Here is a 12,028-nt window from a genome sequence, read left to right as displayed (position 1 = left end):
TATTTTCTGTTCCTTTATTCACAAGGAAAAGATGCTTCTCCACCCCAGCCCGTGAGACCTGGGCTTGTCCTGGCTCACAGCCGGTGAGAGCGGGGACCCTGGAGGTCAGTGACCCTAACCCCTCAAGGCGACGGTGGCGGGGAAACAAGTCCTGCCTGAGACTGCCCTCCTGAAGAGCTACATGGACCCCAGTGTGGCAGTTCGGTTTGTGACCTGAAGGCACTGGGGCCGCCCCTTCAGCCTTACTGTCTGGACACTGTCCCACGCAGCCAGGGCCTGAGGGCAGAGATCCAGCTGCGTGGGTGTCGCTGCTGTGGAGGAGCCACAGGCGCCGCACAGGGAGGGAGCGTGGTGTCCGAGCTCGCTGCGCCCGGGTGTGGGTAGCACCCATTCTAGTTGCTGATTTTTTGCAAACCACGTTTCAGATCACTGTCCTGAGTTCCCATTTTAGGGCCAGATCTTGTCAGATCATCCTTTCAACCTGAAAACGCTGCTGGGGAAGGCCTCACTGGCCACTGCTTGCGCAGGCATTTCCAGTCTGGGCTCTGGCGTCCTTTGGGCTGTGTGAAGCCAGGAGTGTGGTTTTCAACTAAAACTCGGCGCTGACGCCACATGACCACGGTGGAGCCCAGCATCCAGCAGGACATGTGGGCAGAGGGGACCCCTGGGGCCGCCACCAGAATATTAAGCATTAGCAAGGCCTCCTGTCTTGAAATGTTGCGAAAATGAAGGGACAAGAGAGACCGAAGAATGGGATGCAGGAAAGTTTTTATTTTTAGGTGTACATCGGCTCAGTGGAATTGCATCCAGAAAGTCTAAGCATAGAACAAAGAAAACGAATGTCTTTTAAGCATTTTGAGGCAGGAATTACGTGAAGCAGGAAGCAGGCTTACAGAAGCAAGAACAAAGGCCATTAATTATCTTGTGACACTTTTGCAACATGTCTTACATCTCTGGGAAAACTTAGTATGCAGCTTATGCTTATCTGTCTTGTGACCTTGCAGCTGTACAAGGAGGGAAGAAAACACGAGCTTACAGAGCCTACAAAATACCTGAAGGGCAGATATGGTTAATGTTTCTTGGGACTGGCAGTTAATATCCTTCTTTAACTCTAACTTCAGGGGGGCTACTTAAATTCTTTTTAGCCTTGGTTGGCACAGCAATTCATTCTATGAGCTATTATTTCTGTTACTGTAATTTTACTATTATTACTTATGCTATTATCCTATTATTTTAATTTTCCACTTCATTCCCCCCTTTGGTGCTCTATATAAATGTTGGTTAATAGCACCACAATTGTTTATTTTTTCTTGAGTCGGTACATATTCGTCTTGGGGCAATACTTAGTCAATGCCATTATTTGAGTAGTAGTGTATTTGGCCACAACTGCCTCTATAGTTGACTGGACACTTCTGATGAGAAGAGGTAGGAGACAAGGGAGAATTAGGCAGGCACCTGTGATAAGCAGGAACCCACCTATTAAGGTTTTGAACCCACTAAAGGTTGAGACCAACCTGACCAGGTTTGAACTGGAACTTGGGCTAACTTCCACATCCTGGCAGTAATTTCCATGACAGCTCACCTATTGTCTATGTTTAAACAGCAGTTTGTTAGGTTAAACTTCCCACATACTCCTCCTTCTGAGGCTAGGAGGTAATCTAGTGCCAGCCTGTTTTGATATATGGCATTCCTCATCTGTGTAGCTTGTACAGCTAGTAAATCTTGATGTTCATAGGTTCATCAAAAAGCTCTTGATGTTTCATAGGTTATTATTTCAAGAACAGCCTGTAACCTTATGATACAGTTGAGCATATAAATTGGGGTGTGGTATCCCCATTACCTATTTTGTGCCTAGGTAGCTGGCCCATAGTATTTAATGATTTTTTCAGGAGGCCATTGATTATTTTTCTAGTCTCCTATGTCTATGTCTTTTTTGATATTTATATTTATTTTTGAGATCATGCTCCTTTTAGTTCTTTTATTCTCATTATAGACTGGTTATCCTAAGAGTTCCCCTTGCTTTAGAGGAATTAGAAAGAAGGATGGCTTGATTGTTCCTAATACACATGCTCCTGTCCATTTAGCTGGCAGTTGCTGATATGCCTGTGCTCCACAGATCCAATATAGGCCTTTTCCTGAACAAAAACAGTAACATAATAATAAGATAATCAGTATTACTAAGATCACATTTATTTATCTAGTGAAGACTCCTCAAGCTTTGGCCATGCGTAGACTAGTCAGCTTCCAGTGTGTGACTACAGCAGGGTTTGACTTCTCAAGCTTCAGTTGTGCGTAGACTGACCAGCCTCCAGAGTGATCACAGCAGGGTGGTTGTCTTTCTCAGTGGTGTCGTGGTTTTGCCACAGGATTAGTCATGTTGGATGGTCCGGGTCTTGTTGACTGGTTCACTGGTCCTGCGCAGCTGGCTTCAGTCGACTGTGATGAATCCAAGGTGTGATACCTGCAACTTTAACAGCAGTGGGAGTAGACAAGATTACAGTGTGGGCCCATCCCATATGGGCCCTAGTGTGGTTGGGTTCCATTTCTTAAACCAAGTCCCCAGGTGTAAAGGGGTGAACTGGGTCTGTTAGGTTTATAGGCAATTTTTCTCGTACCCAGCCATGAACCTTTTGCATAGCTAATCCTAAAGCTTGCATTTGCCTTTTTAAAGTTAGTTCCCCTAGTTCCTACAGATCATCTTTTACCTGATTTATAATCGGGGGTGGTCGGCCGAACACAATTTCACAGGGTGAAAGCCCAGTCAATTTGGTAAGGGTACACCTGACTTGGAGAAAGGCCATGGGCAAGACCTGATCCCACCTAAGATGAGGTTCTTGACAAAACTTCAGCAGATGTTTTAGTGTCTGGTTCATCCATTCTACCTTTCCTGAGCTCTGTGGGCAGTAGACTATGTGCAATTTCCACTTTATCTTTAGCAGCTGCGACAGCTGCTGAACTACTTCAGCCATGAATGCTGGGCCATTATCTGATCCTAAAGTTAGAGGCAGTCCAAACCTAGGAATAATGTCTTTTAGCAACACTCTGGTTACTTCTTGGGCTTTCTCTATCCTGGTAGGGAAAGCCTTGACCCACCCTGAGAAAGTGCAAACAAACACTAGCATGTACCGATAGCCCCGTGCTCGGGGCAGTTCGGTAAAGTCCACAAGCAAGTTTTCACAGGGTGTAGCTCTGGTCTCTTGAATCCCTGGGGGCTGAGTTGGCACTTGCCATGGATTGTTCTGGGCGCAGGTTAAACATTGCTCACAAATGGCTCGAGTGATGGCAGTAAGGCACGGCACATAGAAATGCCATCCTACAAGAGTTTCTAATGCAGTCTTTCCCATGTGTGTTCCCTGATGAAACTGCTTCATAAATTGGGGGGCTATTGCTTCCGGAATAGCTAGCCTCCCATCTGAGAACTTCCACCTGCCTCCTTGTATGTAACTTCCGCTCTCTTGTTCAAACCAAGCTTTTTCATTGGGAGAGTAGCTTGGGGTTTCAGATAAGGAAGGTTCCAGTAGAAGCAGCAGGGTTGGGTTTTCTTTTTGGTACTTGAGTTGGACATAGCTACTTGTCTGGCTTCTCTGTCTGCCTTCCTATTTCCTTTTGCTTCTATGCTGCCTCTTGTCTGATGTCCTTTACAGTGAATAACAGCCACCTTGTCTGGGGCCCACACAGCTTCTAAGAGTTGTAAGATTTCTTCTTTATTTTTAATTTCTTTCCCTCCAGCAGTTAAGAGTCCCCTTTCTTTGTAAATGGCTCCATGGGCATGTAATGTAGCAAAAGCATACTTTGAATCAGTATAGATGTTAACTGTCCTTCCTTTGGCTAGTAGTAGTGCTCTATTTAGAGCTATTAATTCTGCTTTTTGTGCTGAGGTCCTGGTAGGGAGGGCCTGTGCCTTGGCTACTGAATTTAGAGTCACCCTGCGTACCCGGCTCGGCAGACCCCTTCTGATACAAACCTGCTTCCCTCTGTGAAATATTCAGCGTCTGGGTCCTTAAAGGGTTGGTCTCTTAAGTCTTTCCGGCTTGAGAACACCTCATCTACTACGTCTACGCAATAGCGTTGGGGAAACCGGTCTTGCAACTTCGGCATTTCTACAGGCAACAGGGTAGCCGGGTTGAGGATATTTGCGGTTTTTAAAGTTACGTATGGATTTCCACATAAGAGCCCCTGATATCTTAACATTCTTGGATTAGATAGCCAGTGATATATCCTCTTTGCTCCATTAAGGTGATCACTGTGTGTGGCACCCGTATTATTAGCTTTTGTCCTAGTGTCAGCTTCCAGCATTTTCTGCCAGCATGGCAGTGGCAGCTAACGCTTTTAAGCAGGGGGGCCACCCCAGGGCCACAAGGTCTAACCGCTTTGATAAATAGGCTACTGGTCAATACCATGATCCTACTGTTTGAACTGAAACTCCTGTAGTCATTCCTTTTCTTTCATGGACATAGAAAAAGAAAGGCTTAGTCAGGTCTGGCAATCCCAGAGCTCGAGCTTGGCTTAAGGCCTTTTTGATCTCATTAAAGGCCTTCTTCTGCTCATTACCCCAGAGGAGGGGCTCTTTTTCTCCCCCACTTTGTGGCTTCATACAATGGCTTTGCCATGAGTGAAAAGTTTGGCATTGAAGTACAGCAAAAGCCTGCTGCCCCTAAAAACTCCCTTACTTGTCGCCGGGTGACAGGAGTGGGGAGCACACATATGGCTTCCTTCTGCCCACTGCCGAGTTCACGCTGCCCTTGGGCTACTAGGAAACCTAGATATCTTACTCTTTTTGCACAGACCTGAGCTTTTTCCTTAGACATCTTGTAACCTGCCTTCCATAGAAGGCGAAGGAGATCTTTGGTGCCCTGGAAGCAATCTTCCTCGGTAGGTGCCGCAAACAAAAGATCACCAATGTATTGTAACAATACACACTTGTCATTTGGTGGGACAAAAGCCTTGAGGTCTGATGCTAGTGCCTCTTCAAAGATAGTGGGGGAGTTTTTGAACCCTTGTGGGAGCCTGGTCCAGGTGAATTGTGTTCCTCCCCAATGGAATGCAAAAATAGGCTGACTCATTGGAGCTAGCCTGAGGCAGAAAAAGGCATCTTTTAAGTCCAAACAGGAAAACCAGGCAGCATGAGCAGGAATGTGGCTCGTCATTGTATACGGGTTGGGCAACACCGCATGTAAGGTAACAGTAACTTTATTTATGTCCCATAGGTCTTGCACAGGCCTGAACCCACCAGACGGTTTTTGCACTGGTTAAGAGTAGAGTATTCCGGGGTGACTTGCATTTCTTTATGATCCCGTGTTCTAATAGCCGATTTATGTTCTTGGTCATTCCTCGCACTGCCTCTGTAGACACCTGGTACTGGGGAATACACACTGGAGTTGCACCTGGAACTAACTCTACTACCACTGGTGCCCGGTTTATGACCAATCCTGGAGGACTGTCTTCTGCCCACACCTCAGGTATTTCAATGACTAGTTTGTCAAATATTCTGTCCATAAATTCAGACAGCCTGTACACCTCTTTTACATATAGCCTCCATTCCTCAGTCTCGTGGAGGGTAAGAGTTAACATCATAGCTTTTGGTCAGCTTAGATCCAGAGTCATGTTTCCTTCTGGCCTGAAAGAAATTTGTGCTTGTAGTTTCTGAAGCAAGTCTCTCCCTAACAGGGGCACAATAAAGTCCATCTTTTGGCCTCCCACTTTCATAGAGACCAGGGGCTCCTGGAGGCCTAGAGAGATGGAGCCCAGTCTGTCTCAGTCCTTATATTCCTCAATTCCTGCTAAGCTGACCAGATCGGCATCCAGCTTTAGAACAACGGCTAGTGGCTGCAGGCCTTGGGCGGGCATCAGGTCCCTGGCTGCTACTTTCTTCCTTTTCTCTTTCTGGACATTCAACCTTCCAATGCCCTTTCTGTTTGCATTCTTGCACACTGATCCCTCTGAAGCCTAGGCTGGCCTTCAAACCCTGGCCTAGCTTGTCCTCTACTGTGACCACGACCACGTCCGCGTCCTCTCACAAAACCAGTCTCTCAACCACAGCAGCAGCCAACAAATCAGCCTTTTCCTTGGCTTTGTGCTTTGCCTCTTTCTTGGCTTCCTCCTCTGGATTAACAAACACCTTAGTAGCTACTTGAATGAGCTGGGTAATATTCATAGCCTCAAAACCTTCCAACTTCTGAAGCTTCTGTCTAATGTCACCTTGTGCCTGGCCCATAAATGCCACGTTAACCATGCATTGATTCCCTACATCCTCCGGATCAAACGATGTATAAAGCCGGTATGCTTCACAGAGTGTTTCATAAAATTCACTGGGACTCTAATCAACCTTTTGGCGTACCTCTGAGACCTCTCCCAAATTCGTTGCCTTTTTCCTTCTGGCCTTTATTCCATTAAGGGGTGCCTCCCGATACCTATGCAGGTTTTGCAATTCTCCTGCCTGGTTTGGATCCCAATTTGGATCTGCTTCTGGGAACCTCTTCTGTGCATACCGCTTAACATCGTTTGTGCCTTCAGGCGCATTGCTTTCTAACCACTGTAAGGCTGCCTGAGTAATTCTGCGCTTTTCTGTATTGAACAATATTAAAAGTAGCTGCTGACAATCAGGCCAGGTAGGGTTATGAGTCAGAAAGATGGACTGCCTGAAGTCTATGAGGGCCTGGGGCTTCTCCGTGTAGGAGGGTGTAAGCTGTTTCCAGTTTAGGAGGTCAGTCTTTTTCTGTCAATGCCTAATGTTACATATTTTCCTTTATTCCACTTTGAGTCTGAGGGGTTTGTGATTATCAATTCTAAAGGATCACAGCTCCCACTCGTGCAGGAGGGGCTGCCTTTCCTTTTTGGAGCCAAACAGGATATTTTTTTTATCTTCTTTCCAAGTAGCCTAAATGACACAAGACCAGTACTGACACATCTCACATAAATATGATTTTTGACAGATGTACTTATTTTCTGCTGTGTAACTTTTTTCTCAATCTAGAGAACCGCATTCTATCCCATGCTGTTTACTATTAATAGCAGCACAAGCATCAAATTTTAAGGTTACATTTTTGGGGACCCCTCTTTCTTCTGTTCTAGCTATTACCTTACTTGTGTCACCTAGAAAAGGACCAGTCCTTAATTTTATTTTAAAAACTGTGATCATGGGAGGCTTAAAATGGGTCATAACGCGCATCAGGTTGGTTATTTCCTGGGCTACATACCTTGGATAGAATAGCATTATACAAACAAGTTTCTTTTAGAGTCCTGGTACACTTATAATAACCATAAAATAATAGGACTGTAGCAATCTTTTGTCCTACCTTAGTGACTTGATGTATATACTGGAAACAGTTCTCAGTCTGAGGAAGGTCAGTTGAAGTCCTTACTGTTCAAGTCCAAATTTTAAGGAAAATGAGTCTGTGATGAGTTTCCTCATGTTTCAGCCGTGCGTGGACCAGTCAGCTTCCAGGTGTGACTGGAGCAGGGCTTGTCGTCTTCTTCAGAGTCACTTTGCAGGGGTTGGCGAAGCTGCTCCCATCCATGTACAGCTCCCAGCCTACTGATGTTTAAGGGTGGTCTCGGTGGTTGGGCCTACTAGAATAAACTGAGTCCAGTTATGGTTAACTGGGCTCTCTGATACCAGGAGGAAGGTGGCAGGGTTTAGGGTGTGCAAACGTCAATGGTTATGTGGGGATTTTCACAGAGCTAGCTTTGGCATCTAGTTAGTCTAGCATTCATCTAGCATGGTGTCCTTTGGTATTTCTTAAAATCACCACAGCATGGGGGGAGTTTATGTTTAGGTTTTGTGTAAGAGTTAGCTTATCTGCTTCTTGTGACAGGGCCGTTGCTACCAAGGCCCTTGGACATGGGGGCCAGCCTTTGGAAACCCCATCTAGTTGTTTTGAGAGATAGGCCACTGGCCTTGGCCAGGGCCTTACAGTCTGGGTTAAAACTCTAACTGCCATTTTTTTTCTTTCTGACACATAGAGCGTAAAGAGTTTTGTCAGGTCAGGTAGCCTCAGGGCTGGGGCCGACATGAGTTTTTCTTTTTAACTCATGAAAAGCTCGCTGCTGTTGGTTGTAATAGATGTAGTTTATCTAATCTACATTTTTATTGACTGTCATCTACCAAAATATTGACTTAAATCCTGTAACTATTTGATTTCAAGCTTTAAATTGATCTGGGACTCCTTGCGGGGCTTCAATTGCATCTAAATAGATGTGAGAGTTGAAAGACCTATAAGGGGCTTTTCTCGCTTTATGATGTCTTCTTCTTCTTCTTATTTTTTCCTCTTGATGAAATGTCAGGGTGAAAGGGATAGCCAAATGGACTAAAGCACAAGTGCCACTCTAGTTACTCGGCAGAGTGCCCAGTAAAGGTCCACCACAATACCACCACACATCCGCTTGGGGATGAACAAGGGCTGACTGATTGATAAGCTCTTGAAAATTCTTAAGCTCACTGCATCCCTTCAGGTCTCCAAGGAATGCTAAGTCTCCTCCCTGCCATGAGAGACACGCAGTGAACTTAGTGTTGGGAGATGGAAGCTGGATGGCCCTCGGGGGCTGACCTGCAGGGACTTTGGGATATAGTAGAGAGAGCTTGGCATGACTTATTACTCCAGGCTATAGAATCCTGGAAAAGAGCTACCATGCAGCCCATGCCTGGCCAACTGGAGGACCACCTTAGTGGAAGGGGGACAGTCAGGGCCTCTGGCCTGCCATGTGCACAAGCATGCTAATTGCTTTTGTTTAACCTGCAGATGGAATATTTGATCCATTTCAACCAGGCATTTGCATCTTGGTATGCTGTCTTAATTGCCAAAGTTTGTTTTAAGTCTTTAACTTTTATGATCCTCTAGTAAAATGAATGCTTCCTTTAGCACCAATTTTTATTAGTTTTTAGACAAAAGAAAGTAAACACTATTTTATATTTAATAATGCTTCCTGTATGACTTTTATACCAGATAAGCTAAATTTTACCTTTATATTAGTGTGTTATTAATGTTAAACTTAATTTTAATAAAACCTTGTAGACATATTTATCCAATTTTTTATGTTTGACCATAATGTAAGATTTTATAGACTCTTTTTAACCTTTTATAATTTTTGTTAAAGAGCAGGTTGATGCTTTAAGAAAAACCTGTTGCATTTTTACTTTAATGTCCAGTTCAAAGAAAAACTGGATACCTTTTTAACCTTAGCTAATATGTTTACACACAGAATTTTTTTTATAATTAACGTTTTAAAACTTGCTTAAACTTTTAAAACAATAATTTTTTTAACCTTTTAATGTAGGTAAAAATCCACATTTTTATGCCCCTTTATAATTTTTTTTTTTTTACCAAAGGTATATTTTACTTTTCTTATACATCTTGCACATGAACTGGTTTTTTTTAAAAATAGTACTCAGGAGGCCTCATTACTTTTAAATTATACAACATTTTTTGCATAAAAATTTTTTTTATAACTTTTTTCTCTTACGACTTTCGCAGACAATTTTTTAACATGTCTCAATTTTTTGACTTATTAACAAACTTTTTTTCTTTAAACAACCAGTTAATTTATTTCAGGACAAGAATTTACCATATAACTTTTTTTTTAATATAAATTCTGCCTCCCCCCTTTTCTTTCCTTTTTAAAAAAGCGAACTTTATGTCTTTGGACTAGACTGTCTAAGGCCACAAGATTAGAAGTTACCATAATACATGTTACACTGTTAACTTTTAGCAAACTTCACTTTTGTTGAAAACCTTGTAAGTTTGAGATTTCAATTATCCTTTGCTATTAATAAGAACTTGTTTAGTCTAAACTCTTAGACTTGGTACAGATGGCCTCTTTTTCTCTTTGCTGGTCTTTCCTTGCCTCTGCCAGCCGCTTATGCTGCTGTTCTCTTAACTACTGTGGTGGGGGAAAGGGGGTCTAAAACCAGCTGTTTAACTGTCTATGTACGGAAACCGGTCTGGGTGCTTTGGCTTACAGGTTACCTTGTGCCATACCTTTGAAACAAGGGACCTGTCCAGGCTTCCTTCTGGTGGCCAACCTACCTCTAATGCTAGCCAGTCTATTTCACACAAAGTTCTAAGTTTTCCTGGTGTCATACTAACACCGTAATCTCCTTTAAATTCTCTCTTGAAAAAAAATTTTTTTAACATAGGTCCCAGTGGGGTGGGCTTACTTTGCACCTGACCCATGTTTTTTTTTTTTTTTTTTTTTCCAGACAAACTACCACGCTCACACCACACATACCACAAGACAAAGAACAGGTAAAGAGGGCACACACTTTTACCATTTATACCAAACCAAAATCACGAAATTCAAAATCTGAGTACCAAAAAATTCAAGCCAAGTCAAAACCAAAACCAAAGTATCCAGCAATTCAAGTCAAGTCAAAACCAGAACAAGAGTGCCCATGCAGGCAAGCTGTGGGTGATCAGGCCACGTTTCCACTCAGATGGACTGGGGCAAGTTCCAAAGACTAGTCTTACCAAGTCAAGCCAAGTCAAAACCAGAACAAAAGTGCCAATACAGGCACACCGTGGGTGATCAGGCCATGCTTCCACTCACGTGGAGTGGGGCAAGTTCCAAAGACTAGTCTTACCAAGTCAAGCCAAGTCAAAACCAGAACAAAGATGTCAATACAGGCACACCGTGGGTGATCAGGCCATGCTTCCACTCACGTGGAGTGGGGCAATTTCCAAAGACTAGTCTTGACAAGCTTCAGATGTCCGGACTTCAAGTGCCAGTTCCTTCCCGGTGTTCAGCCAGTGTTAATCCTTCTCGGGAGCCTGCTATGCGCCGCTCTGGCAAGGCGTTCCACCAGGGCCATTTCCTACCCGGGAGCGCTCTTTGGATCGCGTCACTCAGGCTGGCCGGAGTCCTCTGCAGGGACGCTCCACACGGCTCCACAGGGCTTAAGCCGCCTAAGGGGCTGCCTCAGCCGTCCGTCAGTCACCTCGCTTCCCGGTCAGGGAACCAAGGACTGTAGCAGGACAAGCCACAGACAAAACCTCTCAGACACGGAGCTGTAGAAGGAAGGGCTTTATTCAGCTGGGAGCATTGGCAAGCTACTGCCTTAAAATCCGAGCTCCCCGAGTGCACAATTTCTGTCGCTTTTAAGAGCTCACAACACTAAAGATTTCAGTCGCTTTTAAGAGCTCACAACACTAAAGATTTCACATGAAAGGGTCGTGATTGATTTGAGCAAGCAAGGGGTACGTGACAGGGGCTGCATGCACGGATGGTCAGAGAGAAACAGAACAGGGCAGGGAGTTTCACAATGTTTTTCTATAGAATGTCTGGAATCTATGAATAACATCGGTTTCTAAGTCATGAGTTGATTTTTAACTACTAGGTTTAGGCCAGGCAGGCCCAGGTCCAGTTTTGGGCCTGGCGCTGAGCTGCCTGTCTTTGATTTCACTTCCTTTTTTAAAAAAAAAAAAAAAAAAAAACACAGGTACTGAGTATAAAACAATATGAGAGGGTCTCTCTCTTCCCTCGCTTTAACTTTCGGAGGGCTGAAATTCTTTTTAGCCTTGGTTAATACAGCAATTCATTCCATTCTAGCTATTGTTGTTTCTCTTACTATAATTTTACTATTAGTACTTATGCTATTATTCTATTATTTTCTTAATTTTCCACTTAATTAGGATAACAAACCGAGGCCGGGCTCCCATCCTCCTCAAGCACACGAGGGGGGCCTGGCCTAGCAGGGAGCTTCGCCTGGTTTCTGAGGGAATTCCCGGCGGGCCTTTCCAAACCATGCCCGTTCCCTTCCACTAACTTCAGGGGCCGAGAATTGACACTTTCACCCTCCTCAAGCCGGTGGAGCTGCCTCGCTGGCGTTCCCAGCGCGCAGCCAACCGGATGCCAGCCGGGGGCGTTAGCACTGCCAGCATGGGGCGCCCGCGGACCTCCGACTGAGGCAGCTGCCGGGAGCCGGAAGTGTCCCGGGCGCCGGGACTGCGAGGGGGCCGGGAGCTCCCCAAGACCGGAAGTGTCCCGGGGCCGGGAGCGCGCGGGACCCCGGAGCGCGCGGGGCCGGAAGAGGCGG

General features: G+C 44.8%; 1 protein-coding gene across 6 annotated transcripts in view; it reads left to right on the top strand.

The window, feature by feature from the left end:
• The window catches only part of WDR91 (WD repeat domain 91), a 45,802-nt gene that overhangs the window by 28,857 nt on the left and 4,917 nt on the right, over positions 1–12,028 (top strand). For 2 of the 6 annotated variants that reach the window (XM_063606111.1, XM_063606110.1), the window contains one exon: positions 5,349–5,459. The exons of the other annotated variants lie outside the window; for them this stretch is intronic. The gene's annotated coding sequence lies outside the window, so the exon portion shown is untranslated. The remainder of the gene's footprint in view (positions 1–5,348; positions 5,460–12,028) is intronic. 6 annotated transcript variants of the gene reach the window in all.

Source organism: Pan paniscus, chromosome 6, assembly GCF_029289425.2.
Source record: "Pan paniscus chromosome 6, NHGRI_mPanPan1-v2.0_pri, whole genome shotgun sequence".
Lineage (NCBI taxonomy): Eukaryota > Metazoa > Chordata > Mammalia > Primates > Hominidae > Pan > Pan paniscus.
This window is presented reverse-complemented; position numbering and strand designations above follow the sequence as displayed.